Here is a 21280-nt window from a genome sequence, read left to right on the forward strand (position 1 = left end):
GGCTGAAGGAGCGTGAGAGAGGCCAGCAGCTGGCCCATGGGGCCCACAGATGGAGCCTCTGGTTGGGATGTGGAGAAACCTGGTCAGGCATTTCAGATGGACTTGTGGATGACTCACAAGCCCTCAGCATCCCGTACACCTACTCAGAAAGTCATGAGGCACGCTGTTCCTGTCTTTGGGATGCAGCTTGCAGGTCAATGCAGGAAAACAGGAAATATAAGTCATTACTTCCTCTGACTGTCTCCGTGGAATGTTTTCATGTTATCACACTGGCATATGACTGTAGGATTATCAGGGCTCACGGTGTGATAACAAAGCCTTGACATGTCACAACTTTGATGAAACTTTCTCCTTGTATCAAAAACATTTGAATTTCTTTTTTTTTTTTAAATCTGATAATTACATTCTCAACATTTATCCATGAATATAGATGTATATGATATAATGAAAACAAAGTCAATCATTTATATGGATGAAAAACAGGTTCAATGACTAACAGCCTTCAACTGACACTCTTATGTGACAAAATCACTGGGAATATTAATACATATTGTAGGTGGGTGTGAGTTAACTCACACCACAAGGAGCTACTGTATAAGTGCTGAGGACGTGAGAAAAGCTTTACAGTTAAGTCAAAATCTGCGAGATGCTAAATTGATTTTAACATCACGAGTGGTGGTAAGTGGTCATTGGTGTTTTTGCACCACACTAGCAACAGATCACATGCCAAATCATTGTGGCCTATTCTGTTAAAACCTGTCAAAGTCAAGTGAGAGGAGACCAGAGTAAGTTCAGAGTTTTTGTCAGACCTCCTATGACTAAAATGCAGATATTTATCTCGCTTTGTCTGTTTAGCCATTGGCCATTATATTGCTGCATGTGCTAACGAGCCCATTCTCATATTCATACCAATCATTTGCTGTCGCTGTTGCTAGGAGTGTAATCTGCATAACTTCCTTTGAGGTAGATATTTCTCCATGTTTTATAAAAGTACTCTCTAAGAAAATAGTCACAGGGGATGTGTTCATTATTACAGACAGGAACACTCATAGCATGACAACAAAAGAAGATCACAGGCAAGCTGTTCTTCTCCCCTGAAACTCCTTTCTAGGCTCCCTTTATACCCTACATTTGTTCTGTACAACATTATAATGATGATATGAAAATTTAAGACACTGTTTCACCCTTTAAAAAAGCCACCATAGGAAAGTTATTTAGACTTACTTTCTTAACGACAGTGAAAATGAGGCAAAACCACATCGCCATGGAGAATGGCGTTGTCTGACAAAACGTAATACAATGGTCCAAAACATTTCCATCAGGATAAACATGCTGCCAAGTCAACCTCACATATGAAAATCCAAAACAAATACAACAATGGAAACTAAATGCAAATGCTGAAACAAATGCAATGGCAGAAAATACAGAAAAATCAAAGACGCACAAACCCCCGAAAATGAATGCAACAGAAAAAGTGCTCCAAGCCTCTAGGGGGAGTGCTGAGAGGAACTATTTGATTTTCAACCTGAGAGAGAGAGACCAGGACATAAAATGTTAAAAAAAGAATACATACCTTTTTATGTCACCTTGTTGCTCCACTTTTCTTCCCTCTTAAAAAGCAAATACCCTCTCATACTCGGACGAAAAGAAAGCTGTTCCACTTAGTGCTCCCCCTAGAGGCCTGGAGCACTTTGACTGTGTTGCACTTTTTTTCTGCTGCATTTGTTTTTGGGGTTTGTCTGTTTTTATCTTTGCATCGTTTCTGCATGCACAGTGTGTTTGCTGCATTTGTGTTTGTTTAGGCATGTTTTTTTGTTTTGTTTGCATGCAAGTATTTTTTTGTATGTGTTTTTGAATTGGCCTAATTTTGGGCCATTGTTGCGCATGTGTCTTTGCTGACCCTCATAAAGAATAAATTATTGGGGGAAATATATTATATCACACCACCAGGGACCAGCAGCTGCAAAAATATAAAAGCTCTCATAAACTAGGTATTGGATGAATCAATATGGTTGTTTACTGGTCTGTAACCGAGAGTATCAAGAAGGCTTCATAGAGTGTAACAAACAGACTAGACCACTGTGAGGATGAAACAAAAAATCACTTGACTGCGTGTGAGTGATAACGCATTAACAAGAAAGCAGTAATCTCATGATGATATTATATTCTTAATCCTCTTTTCTTTGGAGAAAAATAGAAAAGGCTCAGAAGGTGCTAAGACAACCATTGGGCTATGCTATCCCCTGATATAATTTAATGTGCCACTGCGTTAAAGTACTCACATTTATGGAATATCCTGCAATCTGTCTGTGTGCTGAGCCTCCCAGTGTAATGCATCTGTGTCACCCAGCTGGTTCAGTTCATGTTCCCTGTGCACATTACGGACCATGTCTGCAGCGTTAGCTCCATTAGTACCCGCTGCGCATCGCAGGTCACGCAAGCCAAGACACTTCATCCAGAAATAAACTAAGACCCTGACACACAGACCTCACTCTTGTCTTGTACAATTTGTGTTTTCTTACCCATTGCGGCCCGCTGTCACATGATTCTGCTACTCAAACAGAGTCGAGGAGACATCATATCCTTTATACACACGTCATGCATATTTGAGGATAGAGCATTTGGCCCATAAATAGCATTGTGGCTAAATAATTGATGAAGCATTTTACTGAAAATATATGAATAGGACTGCATCCAGCATAGTGGTCAGATGTCTCCTGTGTGCGATCTGCTGTGTGTACTGTATTCGAAGGTGAAGTACAAGCATGTATGCAGATGTTTGTGTCCCTGTCTATCTAAAATAATCTTGTACTAGTTTCATAACACAGCAGGTCTTACATTACACTAAGGCAAATGTGAATTTTTACAGTGTAACAATGTGCTCACCAATTTCTAATGTCTGTACAGTGAAAATAATTGCAAAGGATTTATGTGTAGAAATATTTTTGTTTTAAAACTATCCAGAGAGGACAATTTCTTGAAATTTGATAACAATGACAATATTGTTGTAAAGCAGTACTACTCACAAGCAAGTAAGCTAGGCTATCACGAATGGTCCTCTACTCTGCTGACGATGACAGGTTGTTGGAGTCCTATTGGAGTCTATCAGAGTTGGCCACTAATTTGTAATAATAATGTATTAAGAGGTCACTGGTAAAAAAAAAAAAAGATTTTTTGGTCATCATATTAAGTAGTATACAGTCAAACATTGCTGCTTTGGCAATATTAATACATTAATATAGTTTTTAATAATATGACACCCCGAAAAGGGTTATTCTGTATAATTTCTTTCAATATGTCAGTACATTTTGCTTATTATATTTTTAAGTATGATTTTGAATGTAGGACTTGTATTGATTATTTTTACATTATCGCATTACTTTTACGTAACTAAAGATTTTGAATATTTATTCCACCACTGCTTCTGACCATCATCAGGCAACACTATGCAGAGGTAGCTACTGTAAGTGCTAAAAACTTTTTCAAATGCACAAGGGAACTCTGAAGAGAGAAAAGCTCCACTCTTTCAATTTCCCTTCCCAGGTTTTACTAACTGGTTCAGGAATTCAAATTGGCAACCTTCAGGTCAGATACTCTCTTCTCTAACCTTAAAAGTGCAGCCAGCTCAGTGTGCTGTGGGCCTTTTTATATTCCCACCTCTGTGGCGATGTTTGAAATCCTGAGGAAGATACACGGTGAAAAGGAGAGCGTTGTAATAGAAGGCATGCTTTTGTAGAGGTGTGTTGCAGCACACAGAGGCCAGATGAGGTCCAAGTCTGTTTCTCATACATGGAGAAAAATCAGTCCAACAGTGGAATGAATTTTTTACTGCGAATGCCCGGCCAAGAATGGAAAATACAACCCCAGTGTACCCTCACCATTCAATTTCACACTGTCTCTTTCATTCCTTGTATACCAAACACACACATATACACACATGCAGGCACAGATGCACACCTACACACATGCACATATGGATTGGGCTGACATCACTGAATAATTGAGAGGTTGCAATAAAGTGAATGGTGCACACAGAGTGATAGATGGTTGCGGAAATAGAGAGAAAGCTCAGGGATCGCCTGCAGGGGTGAGAGTTAACATGTGAATAATCATGTATACATGTTAGAACACCACACATTAGTGGCCCCATGTGGCAGCTGGACTCATGATTGTCTTTTTTTCCTTTTCTTTCTTTCTCTCCTCTCTTTACTCTGTCTCTTTAGCGCACACACGCACTCAGCAAAGTTCAGTGCACTGCGAACAAGTCAAATGAACTGGAACAAATTTAACTTGAGGGCTTTTTCACTGCTTCTGAGATTAGGATGTTATAAAATATGAATATACAAATATTGAATTAATATGTAACAAAAAATGACTCAGGGAATGTAGTTTGCTGATTTGCACAATATGTCGCGGTGGAAAGTTGACAGGATAAGGCAACCAAACAGTGCTATTTGACTGGAGCAGGTCCCTGGCCCTTAATGAAAGCAAACAGGATATTCCACATGTGTGCATTATCACACCACATTACCCACTGCTTGTTGGCTTTGCTCACAGTAAAGCAAATAACTCATGGCAGATTGTGTTGGTCTGTTGTTACACTTAAAAAAGACTGTCAAAGATGCAGGATTCTGATATTGAGCGGCCAGTTTTTTCCACACATACCATCAGGTTTTATGTCCTAAAAGACAACGGAGTATGGAAGCAGAAGTCAACCATAAGGCCACATCTAGCATCAATCCACATTAATTTCATTGAGGCCACATTGGTACAGCTGGAGTTGCAGAGTTTGTGATGCTGGCAAAAAACAAGCACACCCACACAATAAGATGGTTGACACACAGAAAAGTTGAAGCTGGCTCAACTCTTGCCATAATGAGACCAAGGATGCAGCAATCCACTCTGGTAGGCTACTGTTAAGCTGCTGCTCTTGCTCATCACTTCCTGCGTGCATTTACAGTACATCGCTAACATCAGTGGTAGGTTGGTCTTTCTTGTAAAACTGTAAGTGATGACAGCACTATATGTGATTAATAAAAATGGGCTAGACTTATTAAAATGTCTGCAAAAAGTCAGCACTCACTTTCTCTAAGCACTCAGCAATAACTGAAATTGAACATATCAACATATCTGGAGTTTTGTAGCTGGACAGTCAGGTGATACTGTTTGGAGCAGGGATCCTCAGTGTGTGGGATCCTCAGTGGCAGCCCTCAAAAACATTTTGTGTGGTCCTTGAACATGACATGAAATACGTGCATTATATTTTAATTATCCATGGCCCATTTCACCGACAACATGGTTGCATGGCAACTATTGGTGCTTTGTGAGTGTTGGAGAACGAGCCTGACAGCAAGACAATTTTCACCAAAGAGAATATGTTAGTATAGTAATTATTGTGACTCACTACTACTACTACTAGTATTACTACTACAACAACTAGCAGTACCACTACTACTAGTACTACTACTACTACTGGAATTATTTTGTTATTTTGTTTGTTGTTTTGTTGTATGCATTTTTCCTATGTGGCCCTCTCTTGTATGCTCAGTTCCAGTCATCAAAACTTTGAGATCACCTGGTTTAGAGAGATTTCAGTGAGAAAATGAATTTGAAAACCATAAAAGTATTTTTGAAAAGGGACATGCCTAGTGGAAATTATGCCTTTGTGTTTCATAAACCTTAATAAAGGAGAGCAGCTCAGAAATGGAGGACCAGTGTTACATTTTCTAGATGTTTTTGAGGAGCTATGTTGTTTGGCAGGTCGGTTTTAGTTTCTGAGGAAAAAAGACTGAGCTTTAGCTGGAGACTCAGCCATTAGTCTTAGCTTCAACATGAATTCTCCTGTTGACTCAGACTCATTGGAACATAGAATAAAATGATTGCTGCTGTGATAACTTTTGAGAGTGGTAAAGCCCCATTCTGAAAACATTAACGTGCTGTTGTTGATCAGGGATCATTCGTAGCCCAAGTGTAGCACTTAACTTGCCAACTTTATTTTCTCTCAGCCTCGGAGTGATGCTCAATTGGACGGCAAGCTTTTACTGCACATTAAAGCTGTTATATTGTTATTATACCTCTGCTACACTGGAGTAACCTACTTCATAACCATGATTGTAAACAAAGAGATGAATGAATACAACCTGCAGTGAAGAATTGGAATTCAACACTAATAAAGAGCCATTTGAGATCAGAAGTGGCCCCAAAGTAATCTGGAGGTAGTTTTCACACTAATTATTTCCCCACAGAAACATTTCAGATGAGAGGGAGATGCAAGGTGAGCACTCCAATTTATTCTCACAGATAGATGGCCGTCCCTATAAGGAGGGAGTACTGCAACAGATTAATATGTTGAACCCTGGTTTGTCATAAATAGTTCTTTTAGTTACCCACTTCTAAGTTATTTCGAAAGCCTCATTATGATTTGTCATTAGCCCATGTGACAGAAAGAACTCTTGTCTGACTTTCAGGTTATACATCATTGTTGAGTTAGACAGCTGTGAAGCTAGAATCACATCGGCAATGTGCTTTTTATTCTAATTTCAGTAGCTCTCTTTCTTTGATCGTAGCTGCTGTGACAATAGGGTGCCAGGTTGTGATGTGCTGCTATTTATAAGCAGCTGTATCTCTGAATAAGTAATGGGGCCAGAATGGGATTGCAGCATAGGTCACCTTTGTGTGGCTTGGCCATGGTAAGGCCTAATTTAGCCATGAGGTTTGAGTTGCAATGACCCCTTTAACTTCACATTTAAGAACCAGCTAAATTCCACTGATTCAATAATGATACATTTGACAGTCAAACTATATAAACTGTTTAAAATTGACAATAATTGAATTTAAATCCACTGAGTAATTAAGATATACTACATATCAAATACACTATGAATAATGAATAAATAAATCATGATAAACAAATACTAAATGAATATAATATAATGAGGAAATGAATACTGATAAAGGTCACCCACCATATACACATACACACTCTGCAACAAGAGGTGTAAACATGTTTTGGCCAGACAACATTTACATTAAGAGCTTCCCAGATTTGGAGCTTCCTTCCATTATATATATCGTACAGAAACACTTACCTTTCCTGTCCTCATGTTTTAGCTGCCTGCACTGATTTGTATTAATTGCCTGATTGTGCCTTACTTGTGTTACTATGTCATGTTGATCATGGTGCACAGTGCACAAAATACATTTTTTTAAAAGTGCAAAATAAACACATGCGCAATTATGGGGCTGTGGAGTGTGCGACTGCTCGTTCCACTTGGCCTGCAGTCCTCATACAGGACCACAAAAGCTAAAGGAAAATGTGGTCACCTCACAGGATCGATTAATGCTTACAGGCCGACCACCAGGGACAAGTAACTACTGTCACTATCACATAGCACCAGAAAACAAGTAGATTATCTTATATCCTATAATGTGAAAGCAGAAACAAAACAGGCAAAATTTCAGTTGCTTATGAATTGTAACAATTAGATATGGAAGTGGGAAGTGCTACCAATCCTCCTACAACTGCAAAGGGGTCTACGTCAAGTCAAGTAATTTTTAAATAAAGCCCAGTATCCCGAATCACAAATCTGCCTCAAAGGGCTTCACAATCTGTGAACGACACCTTCTATCCCTTGTCTTTTCACTTCTATATTTGCACTGAGTTCATTAAGTATTTCAAGGTTTTGTGTAAGATATTTTAGTTAAGGTAGCTCAATAAAACGTGGGTGTGTGCCACTTGGGCTGACCTTTGAGCAAATGCCTTTCACATCACATTTGTCTCCTGCATTACAAATGTGTTGAGTTATTTAAGGGTGACTGATTTTTCATGTGCTCTCCACTCTGACTGCTAGCATGATATCAAACACTATGTGGGGATGTTTGAGAGAGGCAATTGTGAGAGGTGGCTTTTCACAAAAAGTCCTTTATACACGTTTATATATGTTTTTCTTCTTCTTTCGTCTACAGCTGTACATTTCTTAGCTGCCGTGCTGTTACTCTTGTCTGCTCCTCCAAACTGGAAGTGTGCCAACCACAATCAGTTTGAGGAAACTGCATGTTTCAGGAAGACAGCCTTGAGAAAACTCACTGAGTTACTGGTGCTAAAGTGACAAAGAGGCTAGCGAGGAAAGGTGGCCTCTATCCAATAATTTTTGGTTTTGGTTTATTACGCCAAGCCCTGAGAAGAATATCTGGGCTCTTGCCCACTAATGCTACATGCTTGACTGTTTTTCACTAGCCACAGATTTATTTTGTTTCCCTATTGTTTCTAGCAGTTAACTTTAATGAAGTTTGGCTTCTCTGAGCTTGTGAATGCATCTTATGCTGTCAGCGATGAACTATCATTAAACAGTGGACAAAAATCTAAGTCATTATTATTGTAATATGATACAAATTTAATATGATTAGTTCACCAAATGATTTATAAGAAATAATAATTCAAGACCATGTGTTATGTACTTGTGATTATGTGATTATGAAACCTATCTAAACCTTCTAATTAAAGCTAACAATGTCATGCAGCATGCATGCATTAAATTGCACTGTGGATTTTCAACACCTGCCAATTACCTTGTCAGCTCTTACACTTGAACTACAGTGCTCACCCTCTAATTCCTGTGAAAGCATGATGCATAATAATAAAAACTGCACCTGCACACATGCGCAACTGCTCTCTTGTCAGTTCTTTACCATTGTCTGTTCTGACAAAGCTGCAGGTTATGTGCCATCAGCTGTACTGTCAATGCGCTGGTCTAAAGCTCCTCACAGTCTCTATTGCTGATAACAGAAGGACTAATTGACTGTCACAATGATCCCATTGAAAAGAAGTCAGACTTAAGTGAGTCCAGTTTTGCTCGTGGCTTTAAATGAGTATCTCTTACCAATTTCACAGGTCTGCCTCTGAAAAAGTGTGATTAGCAGCAGGTTGTGCAATCACACCCCGAAGCACTGAACCTGACAAGAGCGTCCATCAGGGGAAATGTCACTCCTGTTCAGCAAGAGTAAGATCATTATACCTGAAGGCAAGAATGTCAAAAAACCTTAATTGGAGCTCAGATTGTTGTTTTTTTATACGTGGACTCTTACGGTTAGCCTTAGCTGTTACGTTTGGTACTTGTGATGAGCATTAGATGTGATGGAGATAAGCTGTGAAGTGTCAAAAGTATGATTCAGTGCACAAATAATTCATTTTAGAACAAAAAATGATAAGGCTGAAATTCAATACCAAATAGATAACATTCCTGCATCCAGAAAAATATTATGATTATGAAGATTAAAATGAGATAATACATTAAATTATTCAAACATTAACTGAACTTAAAGTGGTATCGCTTGGTGGGTTAACCATTTATGAAAATATGCAACTTTAATTCAGCCATTGGCCATGATGCATGTCAAATGTAAAGCAGAAGGGTTTTACATTTCTATTTATTCAAGTGGCTGATGCTTTTTTTTGTCTGATGCGACACACAACATATATAATAATAATATAGTATATAATCCAAGGCACAGTAGATCAAGGAGAGGTCTTGATTACTTTTTCTGGCAAGAGAGAGGGGATAAGGACAGAGAGTGGGAGAGAGATACGTAGATTAAATAATACTTTTTGTTTAAACTTTAAGTTTATTCCCTCCCATTTCAATCATAGTTATTTTTCTTGGGTGAGCGGAGGAGTTTCTCTTGTTGGCTGAAATAATTTCTCAAAGATTAGATGCCAAAAGGCAGACTGATGCACCCCATAACTGCAACAATACATACTGCCTTTAATAGGATCGATGTCAGAAAATGTAACTGATGTTACCACGGGTTGCCTCAAGTATTGCCAAATCCATCAAACAGACAATCTTGGAAATATCAATGTCAGTATTACAATTTGTGTAGCTCAACTCGTGTAGTTGTTAAATACGGTGTTATGATTTCTCTGCATTCTTTTGGGGTGCTGTTCAAGCATCCACTTTGTCCCCATAATGAGATGAATCAGTCTCAAAATGTTGTTCCTGAATAGGATATCACTGCTGCCTCTGGCACTGCTATCCACACCCTGCAGATCACTCCAGGTGTGTGCATTGGCACACACAACACACAAACGCATGTATATAGCTTTAATACAGTTACCTGGACTGCAAAACTGCAAGAATCCACACACACTCTCTCTCTTGTCTCTGAATTGAAGAAGCCACTGGGACTTTTGCAACACTTATATTTAGCTGCTGCAGTCCTTTTTCGGTGTAGTGACGTCTCCCACGGTCTCCCCCAGCTGTTTTATCAAGTCATTCTGTCAGGCAGGCAACCCCGCACTGCTGCATTATTCATACTCTGCTATAGAGACAGGGGAATTGGAAGTCCCGACCACCACTTTGAGGACATGCAAAGCAGGGGGAAAGACTCTCTGCAACGTTTACATCTGCTGTCACCTGTTCTCTCCCTGCTGCTGTGATCATCAGCTTGAATCATAAATGAGACTGTGTGGCGGGGCGGTTCTGTGGGGGTGGTGAGATTTTTGCAGGCAAATGGGTGCTTAAAGGTGTGCACATGGATATTTTGTGTGCATAAACTCATCATCCCAATCATGTATGTGTGGACTGAATATTCTACTCGCATGTACTGGGAAAATCTTATTTTTCTAATGTTATTTTCACCCAGATTTCCCTCTGGTATTGCATTTATGCAATATGTTCATTAAAGCCATTCATCATCCTCATAGCTTTGGGTTTCCCTTGTACAGGCAACAAAAAACACAGCTCCCTCCTGTGCTATAAATATTTTTCCTAGTGAAACACCCTCCTAAGGCTTTGTCAGAGACAAATCTAACCACCAGCTTGGATAAAATATGTCTACGTACATTATATATTGTGTAATTACATAATCTGAACAGTCTGACGAGGCAACGGATGTGATGGAAAAATGAAGAACATGTGTCCCTCATACATCATATTTCTCAAAGTATGGGTGCTGCTTAGGTTTGATAGAAATTGTGGCTGTAAGGAATATGGATGATCCTCCATCATAGAGATTTTTTTGTCAGTCTAATGTCATTGTAGAAATGCAACAAAACCAAATGGATTATACACACACACACACACACACACACACACACACACACACACACAAAACAAAGGTAATGCTGCAAGATTGAAGGTATGTATGAAACTCTGATGTAAAACTGGGAAAGTAACGGTGTGACAGTATGCTGATGTTTGCCGATTTGCTTGTGTTTGCATGAATGGCCGTATGTGATTGACAGTGTGAATTTCTGTGTTGACTCAGTGTGATTGAGTTGGAGACGTGAGTGCACTCTGCTGGCAGCGTTCTCCATTTGTCACCATCTTGAGCTGTGAGATGGGCCGGCGGGCGCCTGTCGGACCAGAGAGCCCCCGTCTGCCTCTGGGTAATCCCACTCTTAGCATGTATGGGCACGGCTACGGCCCCAAAGAAAACCCATCTCATAGAAACTAATCCATTGATCCCTCTCTGTGTGTCAGTCACAAAAGCGGTTAGAGCTACCAGCTACAGAGCTATGCCATGTCAAGTGTAGCCCTCAAAGCTGAGGAATCAATAGTGTGAAAGTAATTTGGGATGCAAATGGTCAAATGATGGCTCCGTGTATGTGCGGCACACACAGTGAGAGGATGTGTGGTTAAAATAGATGCTATTGTAATTATTATTGAGCCACTTTCATTGTAAACAGCATGTATGTCTATGGTTTTTATTAATGATATGCTTGTCTATGACGAAAAGTCTGAGCAAGAAAGCCATGAAATACCACCGGGAAACACTATTTATCATCCTTTGTTTTTCTAAGGTCTGTGGACAGTTTCTCCCCTCTGTATATATCGTGTCTAGAAATAAAACCCAAATATAAAGTGATATAAAATGATTTATGAAAGAGGCTCATTGGAGAATAGGGCAATGAAAATGCCATCCGCCTGAAAATCTAATAAGCATCCTCTCTGAATCTTCGAATGAGGCGGTGGCATGTACAGGAAGCCTTTCACAGGATGATCATGTATTAAACAGACTTCCCCTCCTCAAATATTCATGGGAAGAGGTTTACTCATTAATCTTTCATTATCTTCTATCTCTCTATTTTGCATACATCAGGAGCTGGGAGCTGCTATTGGTTACAATCACCTTAATTTCACATTTTACTGCGCAAGTGTGCTCACAGTTTCATTTTGATTGTACTGCCCACATGTAGCAGGCAATGAGTCAACTCAATATTTGAGTTTCTCAGATTTTTTTCTGTCTATATTGGAAATTAAATTTGAAGTTCTTGTGATGGACTCCAGACAGTGAATTCTCTGGATTTGTCGCTTAAGGGCTTAAGTGAGAGAAGTGTTTGGTGACCACACATCACCAGGCTCACTGAAGCTTAACAGGATCTCTACATCAGCACAGATGTTTGTCTCCCGGAAAGGACACACTTCCACTTGTCAATACAGTAAAAATGAACAGTCAGTGGTCAAAGAAATACTCAGATCCTTTACTGAAAGGAGACATATAATGCTCATTTTCATTTGTTCATACTTTTATTAGAATATGTGTACATGCTGTAATGTTAAAAAGACATTTTTCTCATACCATTTCTCATACTAATTACACTATTTTACCTGCTGTCTCTTTAAAAGCCCCCTTTCTTGAAAAATCCAGTCTGCTCTGATTGGTCAGCTCCCCCAGATCTGTGCAGACACCGCCAACCAACTTCCACATCAGCTCTGCTGGTCTTTCCGAAGGGGAGCCACATTAGCTGAGCAACATGCTAACATGTTCAACAGACTAACCTGCTAAATAAACAGCAAAACAGCATAAAACATGACAAAGCTAACAGCTTACAAATCTGAAGTCCGACTGATCGATTCATCCTTCAGCTTGTACTGGCCCATGCTAACAAAGATGTCCAGAGTAAAATAACGTTACACACACAAATTCCAGTTTTGCGATCATTGTGACATTTCCGTCACTTTTCCATCCAAAATAAAATAAATCCACTAGGTCTTGCCGTCAGAATGCAGCCAGCAGCAGAATGATTTGCGTGCTTTGCTCATACCTCCCACGTCTTGGTTTTACCGGAGATAGTGTCAGCGAGATAACAACAAGGTTTTCAGTGGGCAGGACATTCGGCCTGCTGAGCAGCTGAAGGAGTTCACATGTTCAAACAGGCCCTGCGTGTGAGGTTACAAGTGGGGACAAATCTAAACAGAGCATTTTCACACACATTTACTTAACTATTGAAGAAAAGAATGAGAAAGGATGGACTTTTCTCATAGTTTGAGACACCAGGGACACATATTTATGTTGAAAATACATTAAAACGTGCATTTTACATAATATGTCCTCTTTAAGTATACGTCCCAAAACCGCAATGTTAAAAATAGTTAAAGTCCTGCACTCAGAATCCTACATAAGTACAGAAGTATTATCAAGTAATATCAACCACATGTAGAAACTTTTTAAAGCAAAAGTACTTGTTTTGCAGGAAAATTGACTCTGTGGCTGATATATTGTCGTTAAAAGGTTAATTCTGATGAGATTCAGCGCGTATGTAGCTATTTTCAGTAGTTTAGCCCAGAGATTCCCAACATGGGGCTCAGGTTTCCTCCAAGGGATCACAAGATAAATCAAAGTGTCGTGAGATGATTAATGCAATATAAAATAAGTAAAAACAAATCTGCCACAAACTCTGCTATACAAATTTGTATTAATTTTCTTTTATATTCTCCCTTATAATTTTTGCTTATTTTTATTTTTTGCTTAATCTCTTCTAGTCTTGGACATAAATGAAACCAGCTGAGAAGTTTAGAGGGGAATTTTTCTTTGATAGAGTTGCTACCTACTCAAGGACATCTGAAGGGAGACAACTCAACCTCCACTGTTTTTAGTCTGGAAGCCACTGGTTTAATCTTTAATAATGCCTTGTATTTTATAAGCTTATTGTACAATGTTTGCAAGTAGCAAAAAATACAAATACTGTAGTACAAGTAAGCAAAATTATACTACAGTGTAGTAGTGTAGTACAAATGTACTAAAACTTTCAACCAGTGCAAACAGGCACCTTGCAGAACTACACTTTCAACTGTCTGTGCCACCATAAAAAGGCATAAAAAGACAGGATTTATGTAAGCTTTAAGGTTGCTTCTGTATGATCCACACACATATCAGCACCCGTATCTTTGAATTTCACTCATTTCTGTGATGCTGTGACGTGAACATCGTGTTCTAAATTAAACTTTTGGGGGAGAAAAAGTATAAACTGTTGCTCCTAGATGAAAGAAATTGGTAGTCCGCGGAGGTCAGCGGTTCACTGACTGCGTACTTGGCTTCCCAGAACCGCCCCCAGCATGATTAAGGATGTGCTGTGATGTGATCCCAGTGATTACCATAGATGACTGTAGGACGGCAAAGCTGGGAGATGGTGTGTAGGACTTCAGGGGGACACTGGTGGGCAGGGGCTTTATCGACCTGCTCCCTTGGATTCCTGTTAATAATATACAGGGACTTAACACGCCTACGCATGTGGACAATGTACAGGCGGAAGCGCATGGACAAAAGCACACAGAGATAGTGGTAGACATAAGAACAAACAAGGCGTCATACTATAATATATACATACATATATACAATTAAAATGAGAGTGTAACCACAAATTGCTGTTTCCTGCATGTGAGGAAAAACAGTTTTAGATAAGGCACAATCTAAATGTTGCTGCTGATAATAACTTTTCTCATTTCTATCGTTCCCTACAATCATCATCACCATGGTTCTCAGTAGCGCAGACCTTGTTATCCTGTCCACTGGCTTTCTTCGTGGTCTGACTTACTGATAACAATGCAATTAATCAGAAGCTCTGGGTACTTTCTAGAAAAAGAAAAATTCTTCCATGGAAAAAGTTAATTCTCACCTCAAACTCAGTATTAACTTAGTGACTTTAACTCTGGGAACTAACAAAAAGCTTTAAAATCATACAATTTTGTGGGTGGTTGGTTACAAAATAAGAATGCCAGTGTTTTTTGGTACTATGACAACCTGTTAAGAGGCAGATCTTTTCTGTCCAGAGTCCCAACAAATGAGCAAGACTGATCTGACAAGACTAGCAACACTCTAAACTGTCCCAGTTATTTGTTCTTATTTATTTCATGAAAGAAAAGCAATGGTTTGAGCCTTCTTGCTATTCTTTCAGTCCACTGATATGACTAATCTAATAGTGAATCAGTGTTGTGCAGAACCCAGCGAGGCTCATGCTGTTCTCACTGGTCATCCGGCTTCCAAGAGGTATGCATGTCTGCCATCTGTTGTTATTTGGACGCCCGCTGCAACCATACAATGACACATTGATTCATATCTATTGACAGGTTGTCAGACTTTTGTCCAGCTTTCCCCCCTATTAAAAAATGAATTCAAACAAAACTAGAGCAAAGGGGGGCACCTTTGTTTCAATCCCCAGGCTACTGATAATCAATCTGTAAATTTGATATTTAAAAAATGTCCAACTGATATCAGCCCATATACCTGTAGCTTATCACAGACAACCTGATTTCACAGAAATGCTCACAACCTCTTAACACCACATTCTGTGATGGTGGCACCAATGTTATGCATGAACATTGGAGAGCACCAGATCTCCTTCATCATGGTAACAATAATAAACACATTGTTAAAATGTGGTTAGGTTTAGTAAAAGATCATGGTTTGGGTTAAAATAAGTACACTAGTTAAATAACTTATGTCACATTATGTCTGTGATGCAAGTTAAGTGACAGAAGTTAAAACGTGATATACGTTAAAGTAAATCAACAATGACTTGGTTTCGCATGGGAAATGAACTGCAGTCTCCTAGGTGAAAGTCTTGTGTGTCCTGTGGGATCTGTATAACAAAGGATCGTAATTAACTTTCCATCGGTTGCGTCTCTGTGGTGGTGGTACGTAATTTGGGGTTAAGAGGTCGTGAGTCATTTCATATACTGTATTTCTGTGAGATCAGTGTAGAGATATATTTTCTGTTGATAAACAAAAAACTACAGTACAGAAATGCCATAGAGATGTTTGTGGTCATTTATAAAAAGTGTTTCACATAGTTTATCCAACAAAGAGCACAGACAAGCTTATTTTTTAACTCAGTCCTTGATGGCCAATTCACGATTCTATAAAAACCAAATGCAAAAATGTATTTATGTTTATGTTATGGTTTTATGTATTGGCTCATATATGGTTATCCTATGTTTAATTTTGTGGATATCTGCAGTATATTGTAGGCCTCAATCAGGATCTAATTAAGACCAGAATATTTATACAAAAATAAAAGAACCCTAGAGTGTGGTAAGTAATCACTGACATGTAAAATGCACGGTTGAATGTAGACTGGCGGGGGCAAGGTTGTGTCATGTAAAACACGAGATAAAGTAATGAAACATGTTGTTGACCTGACCTGAATTCAATTCCCAGCTGTCCTCCAGATTGAACCGTGTCGTTTTCATCACAAATGACACAACCCCAATTGTGCCTGTCCTCCTATTTCAGCACAGTTCACGGTAAACTGGCGAAATACAGACCAAAAAAAGAAAAATCTTTGTGTGTGCGAGAAAAATGCCAATTCACTGCCACAGATCCCCATGCGCCATATTCCATGCTGTCTTTACACTAAAGCCACACTGCCTCAGTGACCTGTTGGATGTGACACACGTGAAGATCCCAAAAGTTTACTAGTCAGTGCTGGATGCATTAAGGCGATCACGATTTGGCTGACAAGAACTAATAGCAAGTCAGAGTGAGAACAATGAATCAGATTCAAACAGCACAATATAATAGCACTGTCTGTAGAACTATGCCAGCTCAAATAGATGGGCAAATCAAACAGCTGTATTTCTAAATTAATAAGGTGTGCAGCATCAAGCTGACAGCCCGTCTCAGTGGACTTTAGTGTAATTTACTGACCTAATCTGTAATCAGATTACAAACACTTCTGAAAAAGGTAAATGTGGCATTACAGCCTTTTCCATGCTTTGTCCTACTGACTGTGTACAGGACTGTCCAGTGGGGCGTTTTAGTGCAGCCTGGGTTGTATGGAAATTTCGAATTAGTTTGTGTACCTCTGTTTTAAAGAGTACTTAAGTACTTACGATCAAACATCAAAGTTGTAATTCAACTACGAAAGTGTACAAAGTGTCTGAAACACTACAATGTCAAGGTAAAACCATAGGCTGTGTAAAAAAAAAAAAAAGTGAACGTGGCTTCTGGGTCGCTAGTTTCACGTCTTCTTCAATACAGCACGATGTTCATTCACTAAATTATGGTCCCATCTAGAGTAAAATAGACGATAAAGTGGGGTATGGTTTAAGGCTAAGGGACTACCTTGTGACTCACCAATCACAGGCAGATCACGGCGAACCCTAACCAGTCAGACGTGGAGGACTTCATGGAATGAGCATCACTTCCTCAATGTCAAACTTGAGGCTTCAAAACAGCAGTCCGCAAACTAATGGGTGATGTCACAGTGGCTAAGCCCACTTCTTTTAAACAGTCTATGTGTAAAACATGCTAGCTCTCTAATTTACCCCTAATTTAAATTATGCCCTTATAAATCATTTCAATAAACACTTGCCTATTTACAAATTCAACAGACACAGAGCAACATTAGCAGGGCCAGGATTTAAGTCCAATATTGACTCTCGGCTCTGTTTTTGGTCTGTTCCAACTCCTGAGGGAAATATCTGGTTATTTATCTGCTAAATGCTCCACTATGTTCACCAGCCAGTTGCTAAGTTTGTCTGCTGTTTGGTTCTGGGCAGGCATGGCACAACAGGTTTATCAGAGCTTTTTCACTGAAGACAGTTGCCTGCTGTGTCTGGAGATAAAGCTTGTGAAAGCAGTTAAAGTGACCGAAAACGGTAACAATGTGTCTCGTAAAAAACTTCAACAATGAGCCCAAAGTTTCTGAAACACTTTGTAGAGTTGAGGGGAAATAACCTGTGAGTCATGCGGCAAGTCTTTGTGAGTTTTTCACTATGAATGATACCTTTCACATTACATGTAGTTACTTGTCATTTTATATTCTTTATAAATACTGATTATTGCACCTTTCAAGTTTATCTATCAATGACATTAGTAAATTTTACCTCGTCTCTGCCCTTAGTGGCATTGCAGTCTTCCTGCCTTTTCTATTTTACTTAAAATAAAATCTCTCTGAATAAACGCAGAGACAAATTTATCAATTTATCCTCACTAAGACGAGCAGTCCAAAAATAATGAATAAAATGAATGAAAGTGTAGCCTTCCTTTGCAAATATAACAATAATTTGGCAGACTATTGGTGAAACTCTGGAGACAGTGTTAGATGGTGCAGAGTACATCCTGACTTTAAACTCGGCCCAACAGAAGTACAATCCTCTCACATGCTAACGTAGACTTGTGCCTAATGAGCAGCACACCAGTGTGTGTTTTTGTTCTAAAACATCATATGAAAATGCCTGTAAACATAACTTGAATATGTTTTTTATATAATAAATTAGTTTTTAACTAAATTGATTTGAATACTTTTATAAAATGCACTTATTTATTCATAGGTAAATGAAAAATTCCATCTTTTCAGAGAACTGTGGCCACCCACACCTACATGCATATCTCACTCACACTGATATATGAGACCGCATTTACATACTATACTCTGTCAGTCAGTGTCACACCAGACTGCTTTGTAGCAGCTGTCATGAGACGCCTGCAGCAGTCTGACTTTCCTGCCTCTGCATTTCAGCCTTTTTTTTTATTTTGTTATAATGCTCTTTATTATAGAGCTTGAGATTCTGTGAAACGCCCTGTGAGTTTCACACAAAGTGCATCCTATTTGAACATACCTTTTTTGAAGTGTATTCTGTGGCTTTTAAATGTGAAATTCATAAGCAGTGTCTTGGGCTTGAAAAGACATTTTTAGGGAGAGATTTTGTCCTACTTTACAAAGGGGCTCTCTACTATTTTATCTGTAGGACACCTTTTATTCCAAAGGTTCAGCGCAGTTTGAAAACTCTGCCTCATGGATTACTGGTCCATGAACGGGGAGGATGGGGACAGGATGTGTCACCAGGTTGATGACGTGTTGCCACTGGGAAATGTCTCTTAGGACACAAACATCTGTCATGTGGTTTTGATACTGTCTATTGGTTCCTGATGAGAATGAAATCATCCTGAGACGAAAGTTTCCCCATATTCTTCGGAGACGAGAAAAATAATGTAATCTCTCAAGCTGGAGCTATGCAGAGGAAATCCTTAAACACATATGTTAGAAATGATTGAACTCTTAAATATTACTTCATTTATCAGATAAGAATAAATCTCAAAAATCTCAGCATTCCCATCTTTTTTGATTGTCCCCTGCTCTTGCTCTATCCACATTTCCTGTCTGTTGCAACTGTGAACTGTCAAATAAAATCCAAAATGCCAAAAAAGAAAATCTTAAAAAAAGAATGAATAAGCATGTCCGAAGAAAACACTGAATCTGACAGGGCAGCGCGTGTGGAGCACCCTGAAACAGCTGCTACTGCACACAGACTTTTAGGTAGTTAATGTAAAACACCGTCATGTTATTCAGAACAAAGAAAACCTTTTCTCAACCCTTTCACTTCCCTTTTTTAAAACATCCAGAGTCTCTAAAAAAAAATATAGCACACAGTTTAGTGACTAAGCCTATTAATCCGACCTTGCTGTCCAATTCTCTGGCAGGTAGATGTGTGATGCTGTAGCTGATTTAACTCCTTAGAGACCCAAGTATTTTTTCCTCCATGCAAAGGTAAAAGAACTGTGTCATCTGTAACTGCATGTCTGTGTGGAATGGGCTATGTTGCTCAGACTTATTGTGCCCTAAAGGAGAGTAACTACTGAACATAAGGCTGCAATTTTCAATGACAGTATGGACAGTGGATTTGCATGCCATTATAATAATGTAAGTCTTTACTGTATCTAACCAGATCTTGTTGGGGATTTGGAAAGACTGACCTCTCTCCTTAGAGTAAGTGACAGAGACTTTTGGGAAGAGGTGCAGACTGGATGCACACCATTACCTCTATTGAGGTTTTACAGGCTAATGAGGAGTTTAACCTCTTTTTGTTTTTAAAGGGCATTATGTATCTGGCATGTCCACTTTTAATGCTGCTTAATGCACACCTGCTCCAGTCTCTGTGGACACTGAACATCATTCACTTGCTCACTTTCATTGAGGCCATTTTTAGTTTTTCTTTTAGCTCCAGTTGCCTCTGGCAGACTTGCGCTGGAGACTTCACTGTTTACAGTCTATGTTGACTCTGCTCAGTATTTCATCATTACCTATGTTGGACCTGTGACATAACATTGGGGTTGTTGATGCTGCTAGTGGGTCATATTTAATTGGACTGAAGGCAAATGTGACTGTATTCTAATGTCTGTGCCTTCTCATGCATGTTGCATTATGATAGAAATTGTCTGCGTGTGTAAATGTGTGCAAACGCTATGGATGTGTATGTATACAGACCTGTGTTCACATATACTCACTCTCTCAAATAGATTAATAATAATCAATCTGTCTGCCCTTCTGAAGAGGCGATCAGAGGGTTGCGTAATACCACCTTAAGTTTATTTTTAGATAAAATAACACATCAAAAGTGTCTTTTTGAACAATCAGCATCTATATCAACAATCAGCAGGTTTATTTTTCCTCTAGGTTTATTTTGTGTCTGAATTGATGCATGAACTCACCAGGGAAATGTTATATCGGCTCTGATCCATCCCACTAACTGAGGGAACCGGCTGCAGCACTGCAGCATCACAGGAAGCTTAACTGCTCCTGCACCAGCATGGGCCAAATCATCAAATCTGCTCACTGATAGAAACTCTGGTTCAAAACAGTCAACATCTGGAGACTGCTGTGTTTATTATGGCATTCAGACTCCAGGGGCCAGATGCATTAAATTCATGACTACAACTGTGTACACCAAAGACAGACGTGCATTCCCATTACTTTAGCCAGATTTATAAAGCCACACAAACGCATGGTTGTCTATTATCAATCTCAATCATTGCAGAACAGAGCGCACGTGAACGAGCCTCATTTCCATTCCCATAGTTTGCCATACATGGATGGATATGATACCTTTGTCATTGCCATTAACATTGGAAGAATGATCAATGATTAATTCATAGAGCTCATATTGAAATAGACTTTACAAACAGCTTCACAGTTCAGGATAAAATTTTTAAAAAAAAAGAAATAGTGGGGGAGGACAGGAGAGCTGTTATCTTGGCGAAGGAGGGCTCCATAAAAAAC

This window comes from Pempheris klunzingeri, chromosome 15, assembly GCF_042242105.1.
Source record: "Pempheris klunzingeri isolate RE-2024b chromosome 15, fPemKlu1.hap1, whole genome shotgun sequence".
Taxonomy (NCBI): domain Eukaryota; kingdom Metazoa; phylum Chordata; class Actinopteri; order Acropomatiformes; family Pempheridae; genus Pempheris; species Pempheris klunzingeri.